Consider the following 6,663-nt stretch of genomic DNA (forward strand, 5'->3'; position numbering starts at 1 on the left):
TGGGATCAACTGATCATCAACACCAGTAATCAGTCAACATGGGGTTGACGACTTCTTGGCCTGGCCAATGAGAGGTGTCAATAATCGCTTCACCCCAGTCTAATATAGACGGGTGGACCGATTGGTGACGAGACAGACGGACAGACTTGTCATCCAATGTACCTGCCAAATTATCTGTTCGATAGAGACAGATGTTCCATGTGTGCCCCTTTAGCCAGTCTAGTTGCTGAGGTCCTCAGCAGTGAAGCACCTCCATGTTGGATTGTGTTCTTCTCCATCGCCGTCCTTTGTTATATCGGGACCCAAGGGTTCTCCAGAGGATGCTAGCCAGATGACATATTTCCTCGGGTCAATTTTGGGACTATCCACTAGTGCCGCACCTACCATACTACAGGCCACTCTGGGTCCTGGATGACAACCACCCAGACAGAGGGAAAACCAGTCTCTGCAATATTACGTAAATTTCCACGTCTTCATCAGAAAAGCCTTCTTTGCACCACTCTACTGGTGACACAGCAATTTCTCAAATCACGGTCACAGATGTCTGTAATATCAGAGTTATCTGGGTGTCTTGGTGGTTTTCCTCACTTGGTTGATGCAAATGAAGTCTTAAGACATGTCCAGTGACTTGGGAATATTCACAAATGCATCCCCTGACATACTGAAAGAAAATGGGCTGTAAAAGTGATGATTCAGTTGTTGTACTTGAAGGTATATGTATAGTTATGCATGCCATTGGTCATGTTGTAGAGATTAGTTTTCACTGTGAATTTAAAGAGCATCATTTTACAAATTTTAATATAAAGGTTATTATTTATTTATTTTGATGTCATTACAAAATTCAAATGTGTTAAAACTCAATGGTACACAAACGTTTGTTGGCATTTTCCAGTTGCTGGGGTCCTCAGCACTGTGTGCTAGAACGCGTCCAGAGAAACGCATCACACGGCCAAAATGTTGGCGCTGGCATTCCCTCACAACGCCACTAGAACACCTCATCACAGAGGAGGTCAGACAATAAAAACTGGACACCTTTTCTTCAGATTTATGAGGTTGCAATGCCAGGTTCTGACAGTAGGTTGTGCAAGAGTGTCAAGACGACAATTTTGAAAAAAGTTTCAAAAGTGTTTTAAAGTTTGCAAATTGTCATCTTTAGTTTGAAGGACCAATGTGATGAAATCTATTATTAAAATTTACAGATCCAGTCTATTTACTTCCTGATGGTGGCCGGTGCGGTTTATCATAGTCGGTTCTTTTTGACTTTTGGTGTTTATGATTCATTACTGCTTCCTGTTTTTGGTTCAGTCCTGTTGCTGAGGACTGCGTGACAGTGATATGTTTGGTCAGAAAGTGTTTAAAAAAACCCCCACAGGGTTCCATGTAACCATGTCACATAGCTGGCTAACCTGGCATAATCTATAGTCACTGCAGTACTAGATTCTGTCAGGAGGGGGTGCACCATCACCTTCAAGACAGCAAATTTCAGAAACTGTACGAAATTTTTTAAGAGATTGTTTCAATTGGCTAAAAGTGTTCTGAATACTCTTTAGAGAAAATCACCATTACCTCTAAATTTCTAGCAGTCACATTTTTGGAAGTTTGCTTGGCAGGACTTTTGGAAAATCTTTAGCTTACGTTCGAATGAAGCAGTAAAAGTTTAAATAAAATTTTGTGTAATGTAGAGTGGGTGTAATTTTATTTGAACAGATTTTGAACAGATGGAACAACCGACCAGCTCTTCACTGTCACAAGGTTCCTGGAGGGTGCCTGGGAATATGGCCATCCAGTCTACATGTGTTTTGTGAACTTGGAGAAGGTGTATGATCAGGAGATATTGCGGAGGGGTGCTGCGGGAGTATGGAGTGAGGGGTCCCTTCTCAGGGCCGTCCAATCTCTGTACTCACAAAGCAAGAGTTGTGTTTGGGTGCTTAGCAGCAAGTCGGACTTGTTTCCGGTGGGGGTTGGCCATCACCAGGGCTGCGCCTTGTCACCAATCCTGTTGGTGATATTCATGGACAGGATATTGAGGCATATTTGGGGGAGTTTGGTGGGCTCAGGGTCTGATCACTGCTTTTTGCAGATGATGTGGTCCTGTTGGCTTTATCAGCCTGTGACCTCCAACACTCACTGGATCAGTTTGCAGCCGAGTGTGAAGGGGCTGGGATGAGGATCAGCACCTCTAAATATAAGACCATGGTTCTCAGCAGGAAACTGATAGATTGCCTACTCTGGATAGGGAATACGGCCTTGCTCCAAGTGAAGGAGTTCAAGTATCTCAGGATCTTGTTCACGAGCGAGGGGACAATGGAGCATGAGATTGGCTGGAGAATCGGCACAGCAGGGGTGGTGTTGCATTCGCTCTGGTGGCTGGTGTCTCCCTTAGAGATAGGGTGAGAAGTTCGGTCATCCGTGAGGAGCTCGGAGTAGAGTCGCTGCTCCTTTGCGTTGAAAGGAGCCAGCTGAGGTGGTTCTGGCATCTGGTAAGGATGCCCCCTGGGCGCCTCCCTATGGAGGTGTTCCAGGCACGCCCATCTGGGAGGAGACCCTGGGGGGACACGGGGCTAGGTGGAGAGATTATATCTCCACACTGGTCTGGGAACACCTCAGGATCCCCCAGTCAGAGGTGGTCAATGTGGCACGGGAAAGGGAAGTCTGGGGTCTCCTGCTAGAACTGTTGCCTCCACGACCCGATCCTGGATATGCGGTTGAAGATGAGTGATGAGTGAGATTTAAAAACTGAGCTAAGTTATCATTGTTTTCAACTTAACATTAACATATCCTATTAACCTATCAGGTTTTAGCAATTGGACAAAGTCCAATAATTCTAAATATGAAGACGAAATAATTACCTTTATAGTTAGCTTTCTTTAGCTAAGACAAAAATGGATAAATGAACATTTCTAAATCACGGAATAAGTATTGGACTCTTTTCCCTCATTCATTAAAAACAAAAAACACAAAAAAAAACAAAACAAATAAATACAAACAGTATTGTACTGTTCAGTAACTCTGTCTGGAGTAGGCAGTTCTTAAAAACCGGGTGTCTGTGCAAGAGAAACGCTTGTGAGGGAAGCCACCAAGACCCCCATGTTGACTTTGAAGGAGTTCAGCGTTTCTGTGGCTGTGATTGGAGAAACTGCACATCATGCAACTTTTGTCTGTTACATCAACATTTATACAGCGAAAAACTTTAATATGACAGATCAAATTGTTTTGGCGACTTCCCTCACTAGCCTTCTTGTCGCACAGTCACTCAGTGTTTGAGAGATTTACCAAACGATACCATTGCCATTTTTATTTCCAAATGATTTATGTCAAGACACATTCAGTGACATAGAAATTTTCACCTGGCCATCCCTTGACTTGTTTAAGAAAACTTTCTGTAAAAGTGATTTTCACAGAGAATAGTTCTTATATTTGGGTTTGGCCAGTTATTTATGATCTCTGAAAATGGAGTAAGTACAAAAGGCTCGAATTCCTAAATGGCTAATGCAGAATTTTTGAATCCCTTTAATTAAAGCTAAGAACCACAAGGACATGCTGATAGTTGCATTTTAATGCCATTGCGGTGTCACTGTCCAAATACTTATGGACCCGACTATATTCCTGATTATTACCATCAATCATTAAAAGTATGATTTTATTCATGTTGACAAGAAAATAAACAGCAAAACTATAATAATATTAAACAGGATGTCTATTTCTTAAAATATGAATACTTGTATACAAAGTTTATTAGTCAAATAATTCTAAACATAATCTAAATGCATTAACTTATTTTGCCATAGACCTGTTTGCTGACTCATCAGTGTATAATTTTAATTGATCAGGAAGCAGTTTAGAAATCTAGAAAAAGTCAATTTACTTCTTTATATCCCTGAATATAACTAATGATGAACTGCATACACAAAATCACGTAGACAGTGGTTCGAGGTTTTTTTTTTTAAGTTTAAAATTTTAATATATATATATATATATATATATATATAGTTTAAACTAAGAAAGAGACGCATTCGTCAAATATAGAGCACTAGTTGGCAGCGGCGGAAGGATACGTAGCGGAGAGGAAGGTGTCAGGCTGACACTGGAGATTTTGCTGTGCCGGTTTGTAATGTTGTTTTTGATTGGTCGCTGCAGACCTGCAATATTATACTGCATGTGTCGGCCACGCTGATTGGCTACACGGGACCTGCATTGCACCAGGCAGTAGCGTTTGATGGAAATATAATAAATATAAATACGGGAAGCGCAGATAACAATAAAGCGGCTTTCAGCGCCGTGTTTTCTCTGCACACGGCAACATTTGTTTTTCCGGCACAGGTGGAAAATGGTCCGAGTTGGACGTACGCAGACTTACATTAAGCTCGGTACGCTTAATGCGCATTTATCTTGACGTCGGTGGAATTAGATTTAGAATTAGACTGTTTTTAGTCGAGCTTTTGTGGTATTGATCTGCTTCCAGTGTAGAATCAGACGGAATTTGACATTAACGCGTTTGGCTAAACGAATATAATGACAGTGTTGCATTTGTAAAATGTTGCGCTCTGTGACGTCTTTGTGTTTGTACACTCTGATAACAGTGCCCCCTGGTGGACACACAGCAGAAATGAGTCTGCAGCAAGTTGTCACCAAAAATAAAGTCAAAACGGCCGTCGTGTGCACGCGCAGGGCGCTGTGCACACACCAGGGCCGGGGGGGGGGGGGGGACCAAAACATTATAAACTTGGGTTCACTTAAATGTCTCCGCGAATGGGAGGGTGGCTGATTTATTTTTGAATGTTTGCACTCAGACGGCCTTTTACTTGACATGACACAAAATCCGATGATGCATTTTACCGAAAATGCAGTGAGGGCAGGGCTGGACTGGGGAAATTTTTCAGGCCGGGCATTTTTAACCAAGACCAGGCCACCACCAGGTATCAAAGGGGGAAAAAAAATGAAGCCTGCTGTGACAGTGGTTTTTTTTTTTTTTTTTTTTTTGGGTCCCTTAACCGATCAATGAGCACCAGGAGACACGTACATTTGAACACTATAAGAAGCATTATGAAAAGTTCTCCCGAAATACAGTTATCATAGGCTTATCAAAAGTACGATCTATTGACAGTAGGTCACATTACTTTTTAGACATAATAAGCCGTCATTTCATTCAGCCTTGTTACTTAAATTTAGAAATAGAAATTATATAAAAACATTGGTTATAGAAATACTGTAGGCTATACTATAAATAATATATCATTACTTGTGTGATACAATTCATCATACACTCACCAAAAATATAAACGCAACACTTTTGGTTTTGCTCCCATTTTTTTTGAGATGAACTCAAAGATCTAAAACTTTTTCCACATACACAATATCACCATTTCCCTCAAATATTGTTCACAAACCAGTCTAAATCTGTGATAGTGAGCACTTCTCCTTTGCTGAGATAATCCATCCCACCTCACAGGTGTGCCATATCAAGATGCTGATTAGACACCATGATTAGTGCACAGGTGTGCCTTAGACTGCCCACAATAAAAGGCCACTCTGAAAGGTGCAGTTTTGTTTTATTGGGGGGGGGATACCAGTCAGTATCTGGTGTGACCACCATTTGCCTCATGCAGTGCAACACATCTCCTTCGCATAGAGTTGATCATGTTGTCAATTGTGGCCTGTGGAATGTTGGTTCACTCCTCTTCAATGGCTGTGCGAAGTTGCTGGATATTGGCAGGAACTGGTACACGCTGTCGTATACGCCGGTCCAGAGCATCCCAAACATGCTCAATGGGTGACATGTCCGGTGAGTATGCCAGCCGTGCAAGAACTGGGACATTTTCAGCTTCCAAGAATTGTGTACAGATCCTTGCAACATGGGGCCGTGCATTATCCTGCTGCAACATGAGGTGATGTTCTTGGATGTATGGCACAACAATGGGCCTCAGGATCTCGTCACGGTATCTCTGTGCATTCAAAATGCCATCAATAAAATGCACCTGTGTTCTTCGTCCATAACAGACGCCTGCCCATACCATAACCCCACCGCCACCATGGGCCACTTGATCCACAACATTGACATCAGAAAACCGCTCACCCACACGACGCCACACACGCTGTCTGCCATCTGCCCTGGACAGTGTGAACCGGGATTCTTCCATGAAGAGAACACCTCTCCAACCTGCCAAACGCCAGCGAATGTGAGCATTTGCCCACTCAAGTCGGTTACGACGACGAACTGGAGTCAGGTCGAGACCCCGATGAGGACGACGAGCATGCAGATGAGCTTCCCTGAGACGGTTTCTGACAGTTTGTGCAGAAATTCTTTGGTTATGCAAACCGATTGTTTCAGCAGCTGTCCGAGTGGCTGATCTCAGATGATCTTGGAGGTGAACATGCTGGATGTGGAGGTCCTGGGCTGGTGTGGTTACACGTGGTCTGCGGTTGTAAGGCTGGTTGGATGTACTGCCAAATTCTCTGAAACGCCTTTGGAGACGGCTTATGGTAGAGAAATGAACATTCAATACACGAGCAACAGCTCTGGTTGACATTCCTGCTGTCAGCATGCCAATTGCACGCTCCCTCAAATCTTGCGACATCTGTGGCATTGTGCTGTGTGATAAAACTGCACCTTTCAGAGTGGCCTTTTATTGTGGACAGTCTAAGGCACACCTGTGCACTAATCAT

Source organism: Thalassophryne amazonica, chromosome 21 (assembly GCF_902500255.1).
Source record: "Thalassophryne amazonica chromosome 21, fThaAma1.1, whole genome shotgun sequence".
Taxonomy (NCBI): domain Eukaryota; kingdom Metazoa; phylum Chordata; class Actinopteri; order Batrachoidiformes; family Batrachoididae; genus Thalassophryne; species Thalassophryne amazonica.